We start from the raw sequence: 22975 nt of genomic DNA, 5'->3' as shown, positions 1-22975 counted from the left end.
ATCAGTAAATGCAGTTCTCCTAAAAGAATGATTAATTCTTGGTAAAGGTACCATGAACTGCTAAGAAAAAGATGTATTCCTTTCTATTTCCATTCAATTCTCTACAAATATATTTCATATTTAGCTTATCTAAAATTCTATTCACTTCCTTAACCTCTTTCTTATTTATCTTTGGGTTAGATTAACTTAGTTCTGTGAGGGGAAGATTAAAGTCTCTCACTATTATAGTACTACTATCTATCTCCACCTGTAATTCATTTAACTTTTCTCTTAAAAATTTAGATGCTGATATACAGGAAATGGGGTATAGAAATCTATCCTGCCCCACAAGAAAATTGAAGGGGAGGGGGATAAGAGAAGGGAGGGAGACATACAAGGGAGGGCAGATTAGAGGAAGTGATATTCAGAATGCATGCCATCTTGAGGTGGGAGGAGGGATGAGATGGGGAAAAATTTGGAACTAAAAATCTTGTGAAAGTGAATGTTGAAAACTAAAAATAAATAAATCAATAAAAAATAGAAAGCAAAAACTAGACAATTAAAAAAATTAAAAATAAAAAAAATTAGATGCTATAGTATTTGGTGCATATAGGTTCAGTACTGATATTGCTTCATTCTCTATAGTACCTTTTATCAAAATTCAGTTTGTCTTGTTTATGTCTTTTAATTAAATCTATTTTAGCTATAACTTTGTCTGAGATCATAATTGCTGCTCCTGCTTTTTCACATCAAAAGAAGCATAATAAATTCTACTTCAACTCTGTTTTAACTCTGTATGTATCTCTCATTCTTAAATGTGTTTCCTGTAAACAGCACATTGTTGGATTCTGATTTTTAATCTATTCTGCTATTCATTTCCTTTTTATAGGCTAGTTCATCCCATTCACATTCAAAGTTATAATCACTCTCTGTGAATTTCTCTTCATACTCACTATTGTCCTTCTCATCTTCTTTTTGTACCCTGTCTCAGTTACTTTATCTTCTCTCTTTACCCTCTAATTCCTTATTCTACTCACCTTTCTAAAAGCCCTTCCCTTATCCTCTCCTCCATCCACCTAAATATTAATCTACATATCCTTCAAAAAGTCCCACCACCAACCCTGCCCCCAGTTCTCTCACCTCTCTGTAAGTCCAGAATACCCTTACAGTCCTCCAGATGTACGCATTGTTTCTTCTTCAACCCAGATAATCAACCAAACGTTACTAGCCCTCCACACCTACCTGCTTTCTCTGTATCAATTCTTGCTTTCACATCCAATTTTAATAAGATAATTGCTCCTTTTTACTTTTTCTTACCCAATTTTGTTTTTTATAATCACCCCATCATACACAACTCAACCCCAAACCTTCTTTCAAACTATAGGAATAATAGTGACAGTTTTAAGAAAATTGGTAATATTTTCATATGTAAGAAGTAAACACTTTGACCTGAATGAGTCCCTTATAATTAGTCTTAAAGGTTTTCCTTATTTTTCTTCTGGCTCTTTTATTTTGACTTTTCCCTTGAGTTCTGCTCTTTTTGTCATGAATACATGACATGAATACATGAAAGTCTTTCAGTTCATCAAATATCCTTTTTTTCCATTCAGGATTATATGCAACTACCGAGTAAGTTATTATTGGTCACAACCACAACTCTTTTGCTGTTCAAAAAAAGATCACAATGCAATACAAATTATATTTAATATAGGATTATAGAAACATAGATTAAAAACTAATTGGAGATAAGACAATCTAATCTTAAAAAATGAGGGTTAAAGAACAAATCATAGAAATAGTCAATAATTTCATTGAAGAGAATGACAATAATAAGACAGCATACAAAAACCTATTAGGCATCTTGGGGATGTGATGTCTGTTGACCCTATGTGCTCATAAATAGCCTCCCCATGTTTGCTCAGGGTGACAGGAAGGTCCCAAGAATGCTTACAGGCTGTTCTTTGGGTTCTCCTGGAACTTTCCCCTTGTATTCTAAAAAGAGCAGTTGTATATTCTCATTTTGGGTCCTATGAGTATGTACTATAGAAGTGTTCCTGAGAATAGCATGGCTGCACTTAGATGTCTATAATATGACAAGGACACCTGAGGCTCGGGAAAAAGTAGCAAAAGTTACTGAAAGGATTCACTTCAATGAGCCTATGACAAGGCAAAAATTTGCTCTTTACTTAGCCTCATTTCCTTCATTGCTTCAGTGGCTTCACTTACTTGCCTCATATCTTTTCCTGTCTGTGTCCTAGTGTGCAGTTTCCTTTTAATCACCATCACTAGCTGGGGTCATTGTCTCTGGGCAGTGATTTCAGGGCTTTGCCCCAGGGCACTAAAATTTAAAAGAATCTAACCTAACTTGCACTCCTTTAACAGGATATAAACTAGTGAGTTTAGTATGTAGTTAGCAAGAATAATTAGTTAAGGTAGGAAGCTACTAGATGGTGTACTCCCCCACTCCCAGTGACTTTACTACAAGTGATTATCTCCCCCACCTAGTCCCACAGTGCTCTTCATTCTACTTGGATTCTACTTGGAAACCACCTTCTCAGAAGTGACTTGTCAACGTTTTAGGATTTTTCTTACTCCCAGGTAAACTGGGCTTTAAAGGTTGACTTTAGGGTATATTTCATGCTGCTCACTCTAGATACAGAACTTGCTAGTGATTGTCTGTGGCTATGATATAAACACAAGAGTAGTATCAATGAAAATCATAGATTAGTAGAGTAGAATGAGACCTGGGAAAAAATCTAGTCCCATCCTTTCTTTACATATATGTATGGAAAATAGAATCAGAAAGATGAAATAACTTGCTTCAGATCACATAGTAATTAGTACAAGAACTGGAATTCTATTCAACTCACAATTTTGGACTAAGCCAACAATGACTTTTCCTTTCTTAAACCATGCACAACACACTGTTTGAATCTTTCTAATGTAGTTACCTTGTTCTATTTTGCATTTTACTTATGTGTATTCTAGGTATTAAATTATAAAGGCCTTGAGGGTAAGACCCATGAATTATTGATCTTTGATTTTTTTCTAGCCCTTAGCACAATATTCATAATCTCAATAGTTGAATAGATGAATGACCTAAGTGATGCAGGGAATTCCTCCATAGGCAGAGATAGTAACCAGTTAACACCTCTGTGATTTTTATCTATTTGTTGTTTGTTGTTGTTCAGTCATTTCATTAGAGTCCAACTCTTCATGATCCCATTTTTGGGGAAGGGGAGTTTCTTGGCAAAGACATTGGAATTTTTTGCTATTTCCTTCTCCAACTCATTTTAAAGATAAGGAACAGAGGCAAACAGGGTTAAGTAACTTGTCCAGGGTCACATAGCTAATAAGTGTCTGAGGCCAGATTTGATCCTGACTCTAGGCCCAACACTCTATCCACTGGGCCACCTAGCTGCCTCTTCTTATCCATATTGTCCTGTAAATTTTGCATAAATCCTCCAATGTACTGTAGAAATACTGTAAGTCGGGGGGACAGAGCCAAGATGGTGGAGTAAAAGCAGTGACTTTCTTGAGCTGTCCCCCAAACCCCTCCAAATACTTATAAAAAATGGTTCTAAACAAATTCTAAAGGAGCAGAACCCACAAAAAGACAGAGTGAAAGAAATTCACAGCCCAAGACAGCCTCGATAGTTGATAAGAAAGGTATATCATACTGAGCATAGTTTGGCATGGGTGCACAGGCAAGGCAGGCCTCAGCAAACCTGGGGCAGCCCTCAGAAGACTGAATCATGGGCAACTGTGGCAATTTCCAGACTTCTCAACCCACAAATGCCAAAGACACCTTAGCGGGTCAGTGGGAAAAGTCTGTTACTGTGGTGTGAGAGGGAAGCGTGGTCCCAACTCCAGTCCCAGAGCTCAGCCCCAGGGTGGAGGCTGCTTTCAGAGCTTCCAGCCCATGGACTGAGGGGGAATCAACTGGCAGATAAGAGGGGGATTGCAGGGATCTCTCTGCTGGTGAAGGATTATCTTGCTTTGTCCATGCTTGGATCTGGGTCACAGTTCTGGGTGGCAATCCTGGGGCATGGAGGAGTGCTGGTGTGATGGAGCTTGTAGTGGTGTTGAGAGGAAATCATCCTCACAGTTTCAAGGCAGAAAAGAGTGCTTGTAGTCACTCAGAGACCAGAGCACAGGCCAGGAAAGGAGTAAACACCTCATCCCTTATCATACCACCTTGGAAGAACTGAAAATTTACAGGTCCCTAGAAGTATATCTGAAAACAGCTGCACAAAACCCCTGAAGCTTGGGATAGTACATTCTCCACAGTGGAAGCAGACCCGTACCTTAACAAAGAGTTTAAAACTCAAGTAATTGGCCGGGATCATGAATAAACAAAGGTCCAAAAAAAGTCATACCATAGAATCTTTCTTTGCTAACAAAGAAGATTAAAACATACAACCAGAAGAAGACAACAAACCCAAAGCTCCCACATCCAAAGCCTCCAAGAAAAATATGAATCAGTCCCAGGCCTTGGAAGAGCTCAAAAAGGATTTGAGAAACAAGTAAGAGAAGTAGAGGAAAAACTGAGAGTGATGCAAGAAAATCATGAAAAATAAGTCAACAGCTTGCTAAAGGAGATTCAAAAAATACTGAAGAAAATAATACCTTAAAAAAAAGCTTAACCCAAATGGCAAAAGAGGTCCAAAAAGCCAATGAGGAGAAGAATGCCTTAAAAAGCAAAACTGGCCAAATGGAAAAGGAAGTCCAAAATCTTACTGAAGAAAATACTTCCTTACAAATTAGAATGGAGCAATTGTAAGCTAGTGACTTTATGAGAAATCAAGACACTGTAAAACAAATGCAAAAGAATGAAAGAGTAGAAAACAATGTGAAATATCTCATTGGAAAAACAACTGACCCAGAAAAGAGATCCAGGAGAGAGAATTTAAAAATCACTGGACTGTCTAAAAGCCATGATCAAAAAAAGAGCCTAGACATCATCTTTCAGAAATTATGAAATAAAACTGTCCTGATATTTTAGAACCAGAGGGCAAAATACAAATTAAAAGAATCCATGGATCATCTCCAGAAAGAGCTCCCCAAAGGAAAATTCCTAGGAATATTGTACCAAATCCCAGAGTTTCCAGGTCAAGGAGAAAATATTGCAAGCAGCTTGAAAGAAACAATTCAAGTATTGTGGAAACACTATCAAGATAACATAAGATTTAGCAGCTTCTACATTAAGGAACCAGAGGGCATGTAATATGATATTCCAGAGGGCAAAGGAGATAGGATTACAACTAAGAATCACCTACCAAGCAAAACTGAGTATAATCCTTCAGGGGAAAAAATCATTATTCAGTGAAATAGAGGACTTTCAAGCATCCTTGATGAAAAGACAAGAGCTGAACAGAAAATTTGACATTCAGACACAAGACTCAATTGAAACATGAAGAGGTAAACAGGAAAGAGAAATCATAAGAGACTTATTAATGTTGAACTGTTTACATTCCTGCATGGAAAAATGATATTCGTACCTCATGAGACCTTTTTCAGTATTAGGGTAGTTGGAGGGAAAAAATCATATGCATGTAGATAGATAGATAGATAGATAGATAGATAGATAGATGGACAGATAGATAGACAGACAGATAGAGTGCATAGGTTGAGTTGAAGATGAAGGAGTGATATCTGGAGAATAAAATTAAAGGGTGAGAGAGGATTATACTGGGAGGAGAAAGGGAGAGGTAAAATGGGGTAAATTATCTCACAGGAAACAGACAAGAAAAGGCTTTTACAGTGGAGGGGAAACAGGGGAAGGTGAGAGGGAATGAGTGAATCTTATTCTCATTTGGATTTGGCTTAAGGAGAGAATAACATGCACACTCAATTGGGTATGGAAATCTATCTTATGGAAATCTATCTTACCCTACAGGAAAATGGGGGGAGAAGGGGACAAGAGAGCAGGGTGATGAATAGAGGGGAGGGCAGATTGGGGGAGGGGGTAATCAGAAGCAAACACTTCTGAGGAGGGACAGTGTCAAAAGAGAGAATAGAATAAATGGGAGGTGGGATATGATGAAGGGAAATATGCTTAGTTTTTCACAACATGACTACTATGGGAGTATTTTGCATGACTACACATGTATAACCTATATCCAGTTGCTTGCCTTTTCAATGAGGGTGGTGGGGAGGGAGGAAGGGAGAAAATTTGGAACTCAAAGTTTTGAAAACACATTAAAAAATTGTTTTCCCATGCAACTGGGAAATAAGAAATACAGGAAATGGGGTATAGAAAATCTATCCTGCCTTACAGGAAAATAGAAGGGGAAGGGGATAAGAGAAAGGGGGGGAAAGATAGAATGAAGGGCAGATTAGGGGAAGGGGTATACAGAATGCATGTCATCTTGGGGTGGGGGGAGGATGAGATGGGGAGAAAATTTGGAACTCAAAATCTTGTGGAAGTAAATGTTAAAAACTAAAAATAAATAAATTAAAAATAAATAGAAAAAAAGAAGGAAAGAAAAGGAATACTTTAAGTTTATATGCAGTATTTGGGGAATATACCATAGGTCTATATACAGCATAAGTCTAGTATAGCATATAGAATGTCCATTCCTTTTTGTTACATGTATAGCCCACCTGCTTTTCTGATGCTACAATTTTTGAATGGTATTTATTAGGCTACTTTCTTTCTACAGAACATAATTAGCAATATATTGCACTGTATTCATACCCATCATACATCTCTCCATTTTCCTTTGGGCAGGCTACAAATCTTCTAAACATAATACGTATTGTTGGCATAAGTCTTTGCTACATCAAATTGAATAGCAGTCAGGTGGCACAATGGGTAGAGTACTGAATGTGGAGTTAGGAAGACCTGAGACAAATATGACCTCAGACAGTCACTTAACCTCTGGTTGCCTCAGTTACTTCACCTGTAAAAAAAAAAGAAGGTAATAATACCACCTATCTTCTATGGTTCTTGTGAGGATAGAATGAGCTAGTATTTTTTAAGTGCTTTTAAAAACTTTAAAACTCTATACAAATGTTAGTTATCATCATCATCATCATCATCATCATCATCATCATCATCATTGCTATTATTACTTATTTATTACACACCCATCAGTGCTAAAGTCAGATACTGTCAAAAAGCCTACTGTGGTGTTGTTATTACTATTATTACTCTATGTTTATTGAGTGCTTTTTCTTCCAAGAGCTTCAAATATTTAAATCATTTATCACCTTCACAACAAACTCTGGACTACTTCCAGCAACTAAGGAAAAAAGAAAACCACAACAAAAATACCATGTTGATTTTATTCAGAGATAAGTTGAATATCATGGCAAGGGACCAAGACACTCAAGGGCTGAAGGCAGAAGCATTAATATTTCTAGCTTCGTTCCTTTGCTTTGAGGAAGAAAAATTAAACTGAACATAGATCCAGCAGGATGGAGGCCAATTCTTTGGCTGCACAGAAAAATCACTCTTACTCATCAAAAGAATCATTTCTTCATAAATCCAAAGAAAGAGAGAATTACATTTGGGATAGGATGTAGCTACACAGAAAACTGAGTTTGAGGCTAGGATTGAGAGAGACAATATCGAGAAACTTCAGGAATTCCACAAATAGCGTTAATTCCCCAGAGGCAAGAGTCACAAGGAATGGAATAAAAACACAAAACCCAAGTCCTTTTCTAACATTTTTTCTCAGACTTTTTTTTCCAATTTGGAAAAAAAAATGTGATGTTTGATACAGATAACACTTCTAAACTTTCTAATATTTATGCAACTTTCTATGAGGCCTGTGTGGGTGGATATACAATAGAAGGAAATTTGAGGTAAATAGAAAGTGATTTTCAGGTAGGGAAAAAGTCTAATAATAAATGTATCTAGAGCTGGAATGTTCTACTAGATATAAAGAGGCACCTAACAGGTTCATATTTCATCAGTATTCTGTACCCAAGAAAAGATCCATAAGCTCATAGCCTGAGAGGGGTTAGATTTGGAAGAAACCTTAGGAATCATCTAGTCCAATCCCCTAATTTCAGTCCTCAGTAAACTGAAACCCAAAAGCCTCAAGTAATTTTCAAATCAGAAGGGTAGAAAGTAGCAGCATTCAAATGTTGAGAGGTTATATGTCTGTTGCTAATTACTTATTTGGTTTTAATGGATGCTAAATGGTACAATGGAAGGAGAGCTGAATTCAAAATCAGAATATCTGTATTCGAATCTTTTGCTGTTTTGCTTACTATTTCTGTCATCTTGAGCAAGTTACTTAACCTTTATGGACCACATCTATAATACAAAGGTATTGGACCTCTAAACTCCCGTCTAGATCTAAACTTATGATTTCATGATTTTTGAATTTTATGAAGTGCTGATTTGAAGTCCTTGCTCCATTTTTTTTTGTAACATCCCTATAGGTAATTTACAAGAAAAACAAAGGATCTTTCCTTTGTTTGAAATAACCAATGAATTTTAATTTTGAGGAATTTTGAAATTACCTTTTGGATTTATGGGAACAGAACTGCTCATAATGCTTTACACATGTTCCTCTCCTGCAATCTCAAAAGGAGTTCAATGGATCATGTGGGACACCAAATGCCTTCCCTTTCTCAGATCAAACCAGAGCAGTATCCAGCGGAACTAGCGCTTTCACTTATTTGATTAAGAAGATGCAGATCTTCCTCTTTCTGTTCTCCCACAAGCTTTAGAGATAAGCTTTTGCACACTTGTGGCCAAGAATTTATCATATGTTATACCATCTAGTGGAGCAAAAAGAAAACAGAGAGAGGCTTCCAACCATTTCCCAAAGCTAGACATCCTAAAGTCAGAATCACCCAGCCTCTCAGCTCTAGCCTCCCTCAAGAAATGCATTTGCTTTTTTAGTTCATTACACATGCCACAAAAGAAAATTGAGTTGTAAAGAAGCACTGCATGGTATATAGGTACCCTGAAATACAATACAATTTTGATAAATTATTGGGGCTATCAGAGAGAGAGGCTCTATAGAACAGAATGTAGGCCTTCAGTGTTTAATTCATCTCTGATTAGTGGGTAGATCTATTATTACTCATAGGATCACAGTGTCATAGATATAGACCTGGAAAAGGCATTTGAAAGTTTTCTGTTCTAAACCCATCATTTTGTAGATGAGATAATTGAGGACATGGAAGGTAAAGTAATTTGCCCAAGGACACACAGCTATTAAGTGACAGAGTCAAGATTTTAATGATGCCCTCTGAATCCATATTCAGCACTCTTTCCACTTCAACACAATGAGTTCTCACCTTCTTTCCTCAATTGAAGAATACTGTATTCATGATGGGGCTTTGCTTTGTGTATAAGGAAGCCACCCAACATGAAGATACCCATGTGGGAGATGCCAGTGACCTATTTTTGTGTTTCACTACCATGTAAGTGAGAACAGATTCTTTTCATTGGCTTCAGAGCCAGAACTGATTCCATCCTCCAAACTACCAGACTATCTTTTTGATGGCATCCAGTGGGCACTGTTCATCCACAGAATGGGCATTCTTAACTAACCTGGGTGAAGGAAAGACATCTTCCTTACTTACTAGGCCATATGGCCCAGAGAAACGAGCTTGGGGTATTGTTCTATTTGTTTGTTCTTTGTAGTTCTAGTCCCAGGCACTGGAGTCCCTGGACTTGGTCTGGAGCTGTGGTGATTTTGGAGTCAGGATTCCAGGCTGAATGTTGTAGTAAGCACAGTAGGGAAGCCCTGAGAAGCCAAGATGCCCAGGAATCAACTTGATGAATTAATCTACGGACTGAATTCCTCTCTCCTCCCCAGAGATTAAGATGGTTTATGGAAGGGATTATGTCCCCCATATGTTGGAGAGATGATGTGTGTATGTTTATGGTTATAGCTTTGAAGTAAATATTCCTTTGTAAAAGCTAATCTTATTGTTAAGTGGTTAAATGGATCTGGAATACAGGGGATTCCTAAATTGGAGGAGCCCAATTAATTGAGGTGAGTCACAATGGCAGAAAGATTAGATATCCATAGGGATCAGTATTCTCTTAAGTATACTGGAGATCCTTAGGGGAGGGGTGAAATGTAACATGTCTGGTCTTTAGGCAGTGGAGAACATAGTAGTCCCTGTTATACATATCTTGGGGGTAAGCTATAGTTATCTATACAAACATCCATAAATCTAACGCTATAGTCATTCTTTCCATCAACACATAAATAATACATGACTTCCTGAGTTACTGTGGCCAGCCTCTATCCCCACCACCCTTGGTAGGTAGAGGCAACCTTCTGGGTTGAGTTTCTCTAAGTTTAGCTGTACTATTCCAAGGCACACAGTCCATGTATTAGCCACAAGAGAATCTTTTTCAGCTTAGCAGGACCTGCCAGAGGTTCTGTTTCCCTAGTATGGACTTTTAGGGTCACTCTATGTCATGATAAGGCATTTGGGTAGAGCTCTAATGCAAAAATCTGTATTCAAATGTCAGTATGACATTATGCAAATAAATCACATAAACGTAAAGGAGTTACATGATAGGATGCTTGACTTGGAGTCAAGATCTGGGTTTGAATCCTGCCTCATATCTTTACTAGCTATATGACCATGGGCCAATAACTAAACCTCTTCCAGGCTCAGTTTGCTCATCCACAAAATGGAGTAACAATAACACCTACTTCACAATATTGTGTAGATCAAATGAACATATGCATACACACACACATAGTGTCATCAAGTCTCAAAGCACAATATTAAATATTTTAAAGTAAAGCTACTATTCTACCATTAGGAAGATGACTTTTTTCTTTTTAACTAATTAATTTTTTAGTTTTTAACATTCACTTCCATAGGCTTTTGAGTTTTTAATTTTCTCCCCCTCTCTCCCCACCTCCTCCCCAAGATGGTGTGCAATCTGATATAAGCTCTACATTCCTATTAAACATATTTTCACATTAGTCATGTTGTAAAGAAGAATTAAAACCAATAGGAGGAACTGCAAGAAAGAAAAAACAAAACAAAACAGAAGGGAAAAAAAGAGCAATAGTATGCTTCGATTTGCATCCAAACTCCATCGTTCTTTCCCTGGCTGTGGATAGCATTTTCCATCATGAGACTTTTGGAGATGTCTTAGATCTTGCATTGCTGAAAAGATCTTAGTTCATCAAAGTCAGTCATTGCACAACATGCTGTTTGCTGCGTACAATGTTCTCCTGGTTCCGCTCACTTAGGAAGATAACTTTTGCAAAGGCCTCAAGGGAACATAACTGGAAAGGGCCAACTAAAGAGCTACCAGAGGAAAAAAAGGCAAAGATGGAAGAAAAAAGGGGTGAAACCAGTCTGAAGTACAGAGACTACAATGATTTGTGGGTCAAGATGGGCCAGGACACCAGAAGATTCCTTTCAGAACAACAGTTTGTCTTAAGGGAGATATTTGAAAGGACTTTAAATATGAAATTGTTCTTGGATATAATATGAGGCAATGACATTAATACTTATTTATTGAATTTGATTGAGACATCATTGAGATAATTTTAATTGATGAAAAAAGACTGTTGATGCCTGATTGGACTATTTGCTGCTTGAGAGCAGTGATTCTCTTTGATTTTGTGTTTGTATCCTTAGCAATGTGTACAGTGCTTGCTTGGCCTATAATAAGACCTTAATAATTTTTTATAATTAATATTTCCTATGTGGCAGAACTTTGATATTACCTTAATTTATAGTAAAATTATATAGTTGCTCTGGGGCACTGAGAGATTAAGTGCCTCACCCAAAGTCTCACAGACAATAACTGTTGCTGATCTGCATTGGCAGAGGAAATCTCTTTACTGTAACACTGATGAAGTCACAGGTCTGGACAAGGGAAAAAAAAAGTAAAATGAGTATATACCAATTTACTGCCTGTATAGGTTGGAATGTTATGAGCAAGATCAAGGAAAAGGAGGTACCAAATTGTCCTGAACCAAAGGGTCAATTAGGCTTGATTTCAACTCCTTTCCATCTCCCTTTGGGGTGCTACAGCCTACCTTTTGGCACCTTCCCTCATTATAGATCTTCCATTGCTCCTCAGTGCGATGCTTCATTAGGTTTCTTTTTAGTGTTCCATGCTCTAGACTAAGATGTTCCTATGATTCATTCTATGACTCTCAGCCATGTTAGGTATTTTTGCTTTCTTTTTCACAGATTATAATTATTTCCATGATTATGTCTCATTGATGTCACAATCTCTTGTCTTGTAAAGAAGTCTCAATTTTAAGTCTGTAGCCACCAAAGTGTCTTCTAGCTCCAGACTCTTGATCATTTAGTAGAAAAAGTCAGTCAACTAGCATTTAATAAGGATTTATGCTGTGCAAGGCACTATGCTGATCACTGGGGATACGAAGAAATGCAAAAACAAAAAAGAACAACAACAAAACAAGGTGCTCAGTCTGATAAGGGATAAAACAGGCTAACACTTATATACAAAAAAAAACCATACACAGGATTAAATTAGGGTAGTCTCAGAGGGAAAGCATTTAAGATTAAGGAGGACTAGAGGAAACGAGATTGAGAGTAAATGAGAATACAAGAAAAAAATGACTAGCCTTTATGGGGGGGAAGTAATTTTGGTCAGAAGGGCTTTCAGTAACCCTCCAATCACATTTATGTTTACTGTTCATGGGAATTTCCATCCCAAAGAAGAAATCTCAGACTGTATTTCAAATAGAATGGGAGCTATTTGAAGGAAAATCAAATGACCTGTTGTTGGTCTGGTGGCCAGTGACATAACTAGGACTTTTTGTGCTTTAGTAGGGATTTGGAGGGAGTAGTAGTAGTTTGTCTGCCCCAGAAACATTGTCTACCAGCTTGGCACCGTAAGAATTCTCTGGAATTCTCTTACAGATGTAGATTAACCTTATCATTTACCTTCCAGTGGCACTGAGTTTTTTTTTTAATTACTGAAACATTTTGTTACTTGTAAGTTTACTTGGAAAAGATTTTAGGCTTACAATGGAGGGAGGAAGACTCTCCACATAACCCAACTTGAACCCACCCCCCACCACACACACTAAATACAGTCCAAGAACTTATGATAAAAATGTTTCTTAATATTGTTCACAAGAGTCTTTGAGAAGCTTGCATTCTCATTGGTTACACTTAGGCTAAATTGATTTTATCCAGTATTATAGGCCAAGTCAGCACTACAGAGAGTGGGAGGAAAAGAAAGCACCCTGGAGAGATAGAAATTGAAATTACAGGTAGATGGTCATTGATTTTTACCTGAATAGTAATCAGAAATTAGTGAAAAAATGTTTTCTGGAATTAAAGTTCAAAGAAAGTATGAGGCTTGCTGTCATGTCTTCACTTCATATTCACAGTTTGGAAATTGTGACAGCAGGTTTATATGTTCTTATATATAAGGCATACGTTTTAACAGAATCTCTATGGAAGACTCCCTGAGTTATAAACATTATTCTTCGTGGCCTATTTTAGTATAAAATACAAATATTTACTGAAATTCAATATTAATTTGAAGATTAGATATTTCTAGCATAGTATGCTTTCTAAAGAAATCAAAACCTATTGGGTACATTTTCAAACCTTTCTAACTAATCCTTTAAGTACCATCATCTTACCATTATCCTAATCTTATTCACAGAAATTGAATATGCTTTTTTAAAAAATCTTAGTTTAAAGCAGAGGTGCCCATATATTCATGGATATAGTTCAAAGCATATATTTCAAGATATATTCCTAGGCCATGATATATTTGATTGGAAAATATGGCTTTATTTTCATTAACCACTAACTGAAATTTAGCATTTCCTCCACAGATACAGCATTATATAACCACAGCAGTATTAACAGTGCCTGTGACTTTGACATCAATAGAAATAATTGATATTTTCATATCATATTACAGATGAAATCATTTGGATGTGCAATGACATGCATATTTTCTTTTCAAGGACTACCCCCAGCATTTCAATCTTTTTATATTAGGTAAGCCATCATTGCCTTCACACCTATATGACTTTTAAAATAAAATATATAGTGTTATTATTTAATGTGTTGACAAAGAAATACATTATACCATCATACCTTTTAAATATATATATATGTGTGTGTGTGTGTATATATACATATCTATCTATCTATCTACATCTATATCTATATCTTTATCTGTATATATCTGTATTTTGGTGTAATTGATTTCTTTTGTAATCCTATGTATTTTATTTTATGCACTTAAAAACTAATCTATGAAGGAGATAATAAACTTCATCAGACTGCCAAAGGAGTCTATGACATAAAAACAATACAGAACTCCTTGTTTAGAGTGAAGAAAAACTTTCTAGGGCTTATAAATGGCTCCATAGCTTCATATTACTCTGTCATCCATTGTTATTTTGGACTGCTTCTCTCTTGTAACTTCACTGGTGGGGATCCTATTTATAACTACTTCTTGCTCACCACAGGGGAGTTTTAGTTTACTTTTTCAAACAATCTGTTCTTTGAGCTTCTGCTTCCTTTTATTTTGCTCCTACAAGTGATGGCATTTACTAGGTGCCCAAGGATACAATGATACAAGTAATATTGAACCCCTTTCTTTAAGAAACATATATTGTAACAGACAAACAAGACATGCACCCACATATTTATGCATCTGAACATGAAAAGTTGAAGTGGTTTGAGAGACTTAGGTTAGAAGCAATAACTTCTAGATGAAGAAAAATAAAGGAAGGTTTTATGGAGGATGTGTCACCTAGGCTAAGCCTTGAAGGACAGAATAACTTACAGCTAAAAATGTGAAAGAAGTCTGATCTAGACAAGAACAGTGTGTGCAAATGCAGGGGGTGAAGGGTGAGAGGAATCTAGATGGAATTGGAGAACAATTTGGCTAGCATGTAGAATACATTTAAAGAGTGAGGTATAAAAAAGCTTAAGAAGCATATTAGACTAAGGCATTCACCTTTTATTTGTAAGTAGCTACTGAAAGTTTTTGAACACACAATTGATGTTACCAGACTAGTGAATTGGAGAGACTGCTTTAGTAACTGGATAGGAAAAAACTTAGTGGTGAGGAGCTTCCCTCCTCATGTGCGTTTTGGTGAGTTACTCACCTGTCTCTTTTAGGGAATAGCATGATGGGATAACATCAACAGCAGAATGATCATGGTCAGCTAGGATCTCCATCCTAATGTCACCTGAGTCATCAGGTTTGGCTGAGGGTTCATTGAATAAGTGCTTCCATTTATTCCTTTTTAGATTATTGCTAAGTTCCTGCCAACTGCTGAATGCAGCAGCAAATATATTATGTGAGATGCTTATTTCACTAGGCTTATCACATAAACTAGTGGTTTCTAAAGCAGGGGCAATGGTCTGACCCAAAGGGTCATGTGATCAACTAACTGAAGGTGAAAGATATGTCATACTCCACTCTATATGATACCCAATCAGGGGGCTTATATACAACAAAACTATAGTACCCTCCACACATTATAGTTAAATAGTTTTTCACTTTGCCTCCTTCCACTGGGATCATAGTCAATCCCTCAGGATGGGGATATTCTAACCAAGACCTAGACATATAGTAGCTGCAGAGGCAAAATTTCTTCCTTACTCCTCCAGAATTACAGTACCCTGTTCCTCTATTCTCCATAGGCACCCTTTAGCATTTAAGTTCTACACTCTAGGGAAATAGGTAAGATTCCTATGCACTCCTCCACCACTCCAACCCTTAGAGATATACTCTAATTTTTTTAGTGCAAAAGAGAAAATAATATAGGTTGAGTAAGGATGGGTCACAATCTCCATTTCAGATCTCATTATATAACCTTCTCTCAACCCAAACTTTCTTTTCTAAATTTCCTTCTTATTATCAAAGGCAACACCATTCTTCCAGTCACCCAATCTTTGTGATCCTTGATTCCTCCATCCCCCTCAGTTCTCTCTCTTTCTTCCTATTATCTAAGCAATTGCTAAATCTTATTATTCTATCTTCATAACATATTTCACACCTGCCCTCTTTTATCTATTTCTCTACTCACACACAGTGAGCATCCTAGCTTAGGCCCTTATCGCCCCTTTCCTGTAATCTTGCAATGTGTCCTAATTGGTTCCCCCCTTCAAGTTTCTCCTTTGTCCTATCTTCCACATAGCTACCAAAGTGATGTTCCTAAATCACATGTCATTTCCATATGACTTTGCTTTCTTACTCAATAAACTCCAGTGGCTATCTATTGACTCTAAGATTAAAAAAAATTATTTTTTTCATATATTTTTATATTTTTCACTTGTTACTATTTTATATTTATTTCATTTATATTTTTAGTAATTTCATAATATACATGATTATTAGCACAATAGACCCTGTTACACATATATTTTATTTGGATGCGGATGTATGATTAAAAAAAGATTTGGAGACCATTGATTTAAATAACAGCTTAGGTAGCAGTTAATGAGCACTTCAGTTAGGGTAGGATCAGGGATATAGAGATAGGAGGAATGCCAAAGATCATTTAATCCACTCCACCCCCATTTTACAGATGAGAAAACTAAGACACAGAGAGGTTAAGCAACTTGCCCATGGTCACACTGATTGTAACTATCAGATTAGATTTGAACTTAGATCCACTTACTCCAGAGTTTTACAGATGAGGAAACTAGCTTCAACTATGGATGACTAGAAGGATCGCAATGCCTTAAATAGATGTAAGAAAGTTAGGAGAATAGGCTGGTTTGAGGGCAAGGGCTGAGGGGAGAGAGGAGCGATGAGTTCTGTTTAGTTTGAAATTACAGACTGTTTAGTAGAATCTGATATGTCAGGTAGAGGTTTAGCACTAGGCCTCTATGGAATCATTCTACTATAGATATAAACTTTGGATTCACACGTATGGAGAAGCTAATTGAAACCATAGAAATGGGAGATGAAATATATAAAAGGGAAGATGAGGCCAAGAGAAAAGGATGAAGTGGATATATTATACAAGTACACTTAGAATAGATTAGGTGATAACTTGCCATTTCAAAAAAGAAAGCAACCCTTCTCTCTTCTCTTTTAGGGATAATTGGCATTGAATATACATTTAATTGGGGCAGCTAAGTGGCACAGTGGGTAGAGTGCTGGACATGGAGCCAGAAAGATCTGGGTTCAAATATCACCTCAGACACTTACTTGCCATGTGACCCTAGACAAATCAGTTTTCTCATTTGTAAAAATGAGCTGGAAAAGAAAATGGCAAACCACTTCAGTATCTTTCCCAAGAAAATTCCAAATGGGATTGTGAAGAGTTGGACATGACCAAACAACAACAGAGCAGAGACCAACATTGGACATCAGGAATAGATAAATTTAAGAGGGGTGGGTTGGAGGAAGTTCATAAATTCATGTTTAGTTTGAAATGTCTTCTTGGCCATCTAATTTGAAATCAGTGAGAGGCAGTTATTGATATTGAATTGCAGGTTAGCTGATAGCCAGGAGCTGAATACATAGATCTATGAGGTGATAATTAAACACATGGCAGTCGATGTTGTCACTGAGAGAAAGTATATAGAGAGAAGAGTAGAGGGCCCTAGACATGTCCTTGGGTAATACAAATGATTAACAGGTATCATATGGTTGATCAGTCAGCAAAGGAGACTGAGGAGAGGTCAGACAGAAGAACCATGAGAGAAGTGTCATGGAAACTCAAAGAGAAAAGAATATTCATGAAAAGAAGATAGTGAACAGTTTCAATTACAGCAGAGGCTTCAAGAGGGATAATGACTGAGAAAAGATCATTAAATTTGTAATATTAAGTTTTGATAATTCAAAATATGTAGGTACCATAATGTTTTACTTTCCAGTGTATTTTCTTCTTAAAAATATCATTTTATAGACTTTTAAAGGAGATTTACCACCAATAATTAATTATTTAACTGTACAAAATAGTAATGTTTTTTATTGATTCTGGTCCTTCTACTACTTGCTATACTGCACAACAACTTTTGCCTGACTATATAATGTGTACAGCACCTGGGATTAAATTTTACTCCCCAGTATCAACACAAACTCTATGTTTTATATTTATTCCAACTTATTGTCATCATCATTGTTGTTGTTCAGTCATGTCTAACTCATCATGACTCCATTTGGGGTTTCTTGGCAGTGATACCAGAGTGGTTTGTCATTTCCTTCTCTAGCTCATTTTACAGATGTGGAAACTGAGGCAAGCAGGGTTAAGTGATTTGTCTAAGGTCACACAAGCTAGTAAGTGTCTGAGGCAAGATTTAAACTCAGATCTTCCTGACCCCAGCCTTGTTGTTCTATTGATTGTACCACCTAGCTGTTAGTTCCAACTAGGTCTCTTGATTTCTAGTCCTGGCTTTCTTGCTGCCAACTGTGTGACAATAATATACACTATCTCTCTTTGTCCTAGATTCCTTATCTATAAAATGAAGGGTTAAACTAGATGAACACTAATGCTCCTTCAGTCATTTATTGTCTGTACCTTGGTGATTTCTCTGCTACTTGCTGGCTGCGTACTTACAGGCAAGTCACTTAATCTTATTGAGCTTTATCCATAAAATTAGGATCTTGAGTCAGATAATCTATGGGTTCCATTTAGTTTGAAATCCTATGATCCTATAAAGCTTCCTGAAAAAATTCTCTCATGGATTCATTGTCTATCATCAGGACAGCTCCTCTTTTAATACAAACAGAATGCTTTATACACATTATACCCATTGGATTTTAATAATTACTTGTTGGATTGAATTAATACGAAGTTTTCTAATTCAATTCAATTCAACAAGTATTTATTCCTGGTATTCATTTGCAATTAGCTATTCTGCTTCATTTTGACTCCACCATCAGCATCATGCCCCATTACCCCCAGGATAAGCTAATCACCAGGAAATTCATCATCATAGCGATGTCATCTCACATAATGAAGATTGTCCACATACCTCATCAATACCCTCAGTTGCTTCTGCCCCTCAGATGGGAGATGGAGCAAAAAACAAACAAACAAATATTCTCATTCCAAAACCTTTCTTCATAGAGGGTTCAAAATCTTAGCCATCTCTCCATTTGCCACCACATGCTGTCTTTGGTTTCAACTCCACCATCATCAACATGCCTCTTCTGTGTTTTACTGCTCTCTGTTGTGCCCCCTCTTTTAGCTTCCTTTTGTGTATTTTCTTTCCCCATAAGATTATGAACATCTTGAGGGAAGGATAGTCTTTCTTTTTTAAAGAATTTGTATCCCCGTCACTTAGCATAGTTCCTGCCACAAGTCAGTGTGCTAAGAACCGAGAACAGCTAGACAAAAAATTAAGCAATTCCTGCCATCAGGGAGCTTATATTTTACTGAGTTGATTTGGTAGAAGCCATAATCTTAAATCAACTATATATATACTTCTGTTAAATGATGAAATTGCCTTTTTCCCCCATTAAACATCTAATAATAATTCATGCATGAAACTTACAACCTTTGATCCATTGTTTTCAGTTTTTTTTCCCAGAATATAAAGTGACTACTATTGAATCATTCACTTTTTTTTTGCTCAGTTTTCCTAGGGATCAGTGGGTTGTACTAGCAAGATGTTAGGCCAAAGTTAGGAGTAAAGTTTGATTTTGTAGCAGAGAATAGCAAAATGAACTATTGAGATTGGTCTTATTGATGGGGTAAGCTCAAGCAGAGATCTCCACCCTCCCTTGACCCAAAGGGAATCTGGCTCCCATTTGTCCATTGACCCCAGCTCCTCATCTCCCTTTGGAAGCCTTAGCCTCCACCTTTTTACCTTACTAAGATGCCTTCCAGCTCCTCTATTACAGGCCCCATAAAACACTTAAACTTTTAGGTTCCTTATCTACTCCCCTTATCTCCCTTTGACAAATGCCTTCCCATTTCCCCCATTAGCTATTCCCATTGTTTATTCAAATGTCCCCAATTAGAATTCTCACCTAGACCCTTTTCCCAGCCCTCTTCTCTGGCCACCCAAAGTTACTTTAGTATATAAGATCTACCCTGGCCCCCATTCAGATGCTGAGAATCTCAAGCCCAAAAGGCTGAGACTTTCTCATACCCGCTAGTCCTTACCTGCATCACCTGGCCTAAGTGTTTTATCACTAATAAACTTTTCCTCTGGCTGGAAGATTTGAGTTGAATTTGTGGGACAGCAACCCCAACCCAAATTAAATTCAGAGACTTCTCAAGGTGGAAAGCAAAGGTTACCTTCATTACAATCTCTCCAGATGGCTGTCTGCTCCTCCCATGAATGCAGGAGAGAGAGACTGGCACTCAAAAGGAAATAGGATTACATATCCTAATGCAAACAAATCCCCACCCACCACTATCCTTTATTCCTATTGCCTGGGACGTGGGCTTACTTTCTAGGCATGAAAATTCCAGGACAAGGAAACAGGGCATAGCCAATCTAAGCACACAGGTTCCCATTCAGTAAACCCAATGCTGATGTATCAGGAGGGGGTTTAGGGCCGAACTCCCAAGAGCTAGGCAATTCCAGGAAACTGAAATGTGCTGCCATCTCACCTCCCCAACCCCCATACTCCCCTATCCCAGAGACAAGAAAACAGGTGGGAAGCTAAGGGCAAACAGTTCAGGTTGGGGGCAGGGCTTATTCTTTCTGCTATGTGCTTAAAAACAGGGTCTGGGCAGGGGAGGATTTTGAAAGCAATAATCAAGAATTGTTGACTTTTGAGGAGGCTGCACTTCTGAGAGTTCATCTCTCACAAATTCATTCAGGCAGGGCCCTCTCCGTGATCTTGGGGTTCTAGTACCCCAAAAGTCCTAGACCTCTTCATTATGATTTCAATTCCATTAATACAATGTTGTACCCAACTTAACAGCCATGCAATGTATGAGATATTTCTTTACACATTCTTCAAGCCACTTGTTAAGTGTCTCTACCATAGAAAAAGCATTTTTTGCACTGGGGAAAACACAAAGATAGATACAACACAAACCCTCCCTTCACAGACTTAGTTGGAGAGAAGTGAAAGCTGTATTGGAGTGAGCATAGGGCAAGCAGATTTGAAGTCAGCACACTTTGAGTATAGATTTCTGCTCAAACTTATATTTGTGTAATTTTGGACAAGTCATTTGGCTATTCATCTTGGATTAGATGATTTCTCTGGTCTCTTCCAGGTCTAAATACATGGTACCATAAACTCTAAGTGAAAACATGTTAAAGTACAATGGAAAAGTTCAGGCAAACTGCTATGAAAAACTGGAAGTGAGGGTGCCCTCTTTCAGGAAAAGTTTCTGCATTCCTGAGCTAGGTCTTGAGAAAAGGAAAGGACTTTAATACGTAGAGAGTCAGGTATGGGTGCCATCTCTTTCAGGGCATGGAGGTCAATTTAGATTTTGGAATCACAAAAGGTTTAGTCTGGTCTGGGTTCTACTCTTGAGGGAGTGAGTCAGGGCCCACAGTAGCATCATAAAAGGGCTTAACAATCAAACTATTATTAGAGATCCAAATTCTACAAAATCTATCCATGCCTAGAAAAGTTTGAAATTATTTCTCAGTGGCTGGGACAGGGAGCTCCTGGCCGAGAAACTTTACAAACTGTGATGCTATCTGGACTTTGTTCAAAGAGACCCTATAGTCTTGAGTCCCCAAGAAATTAAACACTCTTTAGGCAGAGGACAAAGAAGTCTCCTGGGTGGGGTAGAAACATGGCAAGGGAAAATACTTTAGGGTCTCGGAGGTGAACAACAGCTGGGGTGGCAAAAGTATCCCAAATTGTCTCCCACACTTCCAGAGGAACATGGGGAGGTCTGGCACACAGAGGGAAAAGGGAGAGGGGAAGCTTAACTAGAGAAAATTGGCTCCCCAACTTCACCATCAGGTCCCTTCCCAAGGAGGGGGCAGGGCAAGAGGAGAGCACAAGGGAGGAGTGTTTAAACAACAGATTCTCAAATAAGCAGGGGGAGGGGTATGTCTGGAGACATCCCTCAGTTATCCCTTGAATGTCTGTGACTGGATGTTCAAAGGCATGGAGGAATAAGAATACAGGATGAGACTGGGAAATAGTTCATTTGATTCTTTATCAAAGAGGACCATGACATGGGGAAGCTAGGTGGCACAGTGGATACAGCATCAGCCCTGGAGTCAGGAGGACCTGAGTTCAAATCCAGCCTCAGATATTTGACACTTTCTAGCTGTGTGACCCTAGGCAAGTCACTTAACTCCATTGCTTAGAAAAAAAAAAGAGGACCATGATATCAGGGAGGTGATGCCATGGTGTGCAAGTGAATCGGATTTAAGTGAGGAAGGGCTGTGCAAAGTCACCAGCCTCACTTTCTCCCTGAGCCATCTGGGTCCGGTGGTGACGTATAGATCAGGAAGACTACTAATGTCTCTGGATGCAGCAGGAGATCTCAGACTTTTTAAGCTAAGGTCTCTCATAGGTCTCAGTTTGATTGCAGCCACACCCATTCAGTGATTAAGGCTAGATAAGAACTGAGACAGAAAAAGACCTCTTTACCTAGTTAAAAAAAATCAGTCTAGGAGGGAAAGACCTTCAGGGTTTCTGGACAAAATAGAAACAATTGCTATTTATATTCACTCTGAGATAATCAAGGCCTAAAAATGACCTAGAAGGGATTTTCCTGGACCTATAGTTGGCCAGTTTAAGAGAGCCAGAGTAATTTGGGTTCTTGACTAGAATGTACATGAAGGTACTAGAAAGGTAGACTAGAGTCAAATCAAGAAGAGATTTGATAAAGGGTAAAGAGTTTTATATTCTGCCAGAGGCAGAGTTGCTAATGAAGATTTTTGAGGACAGGAAATGGTCATCAAAGCAGTGAATTGGGAAAATGAAAAATAACCAAAGATGTTCAGAAGATAAGAAAAATGAAGGGCCAGTGAGTGGCACTGTTATGATTTCTAATATCTGATTTTTTTTTCTATTTCCAAGATTATTTCAGAACATATAGTCAAAGGGCAGCAGTACTTGTCTGAAGGAAGAGACTGTTTTGCTTTTTCAAAATGGCATTAAAGCTATCTGGGGACATCTTTCTCATAACCAGAGCTG

This window comes from Phascolarctos cinereus, unplaced genomic scaffold (genome assembly GCF_003287225.1).
Source record: "Phascolarctos cinereus isolate Bilbo 61053 unplaced genomic scaffold, phaCin_HiC Scaffold_5;HRSCAF=322, whole genome shotgun sequence".
NCBI lineage: Eukaryota > Metazoa > Chordata > Mammalia > Diprotodontia > Phascolarctidae > Phascolarctos > Phascolarctos cinereus.
The sequence above is the reverse complement of the archived record's forward strand: the minus strand, read 5'-3'. Positions refer to the sequence as shown.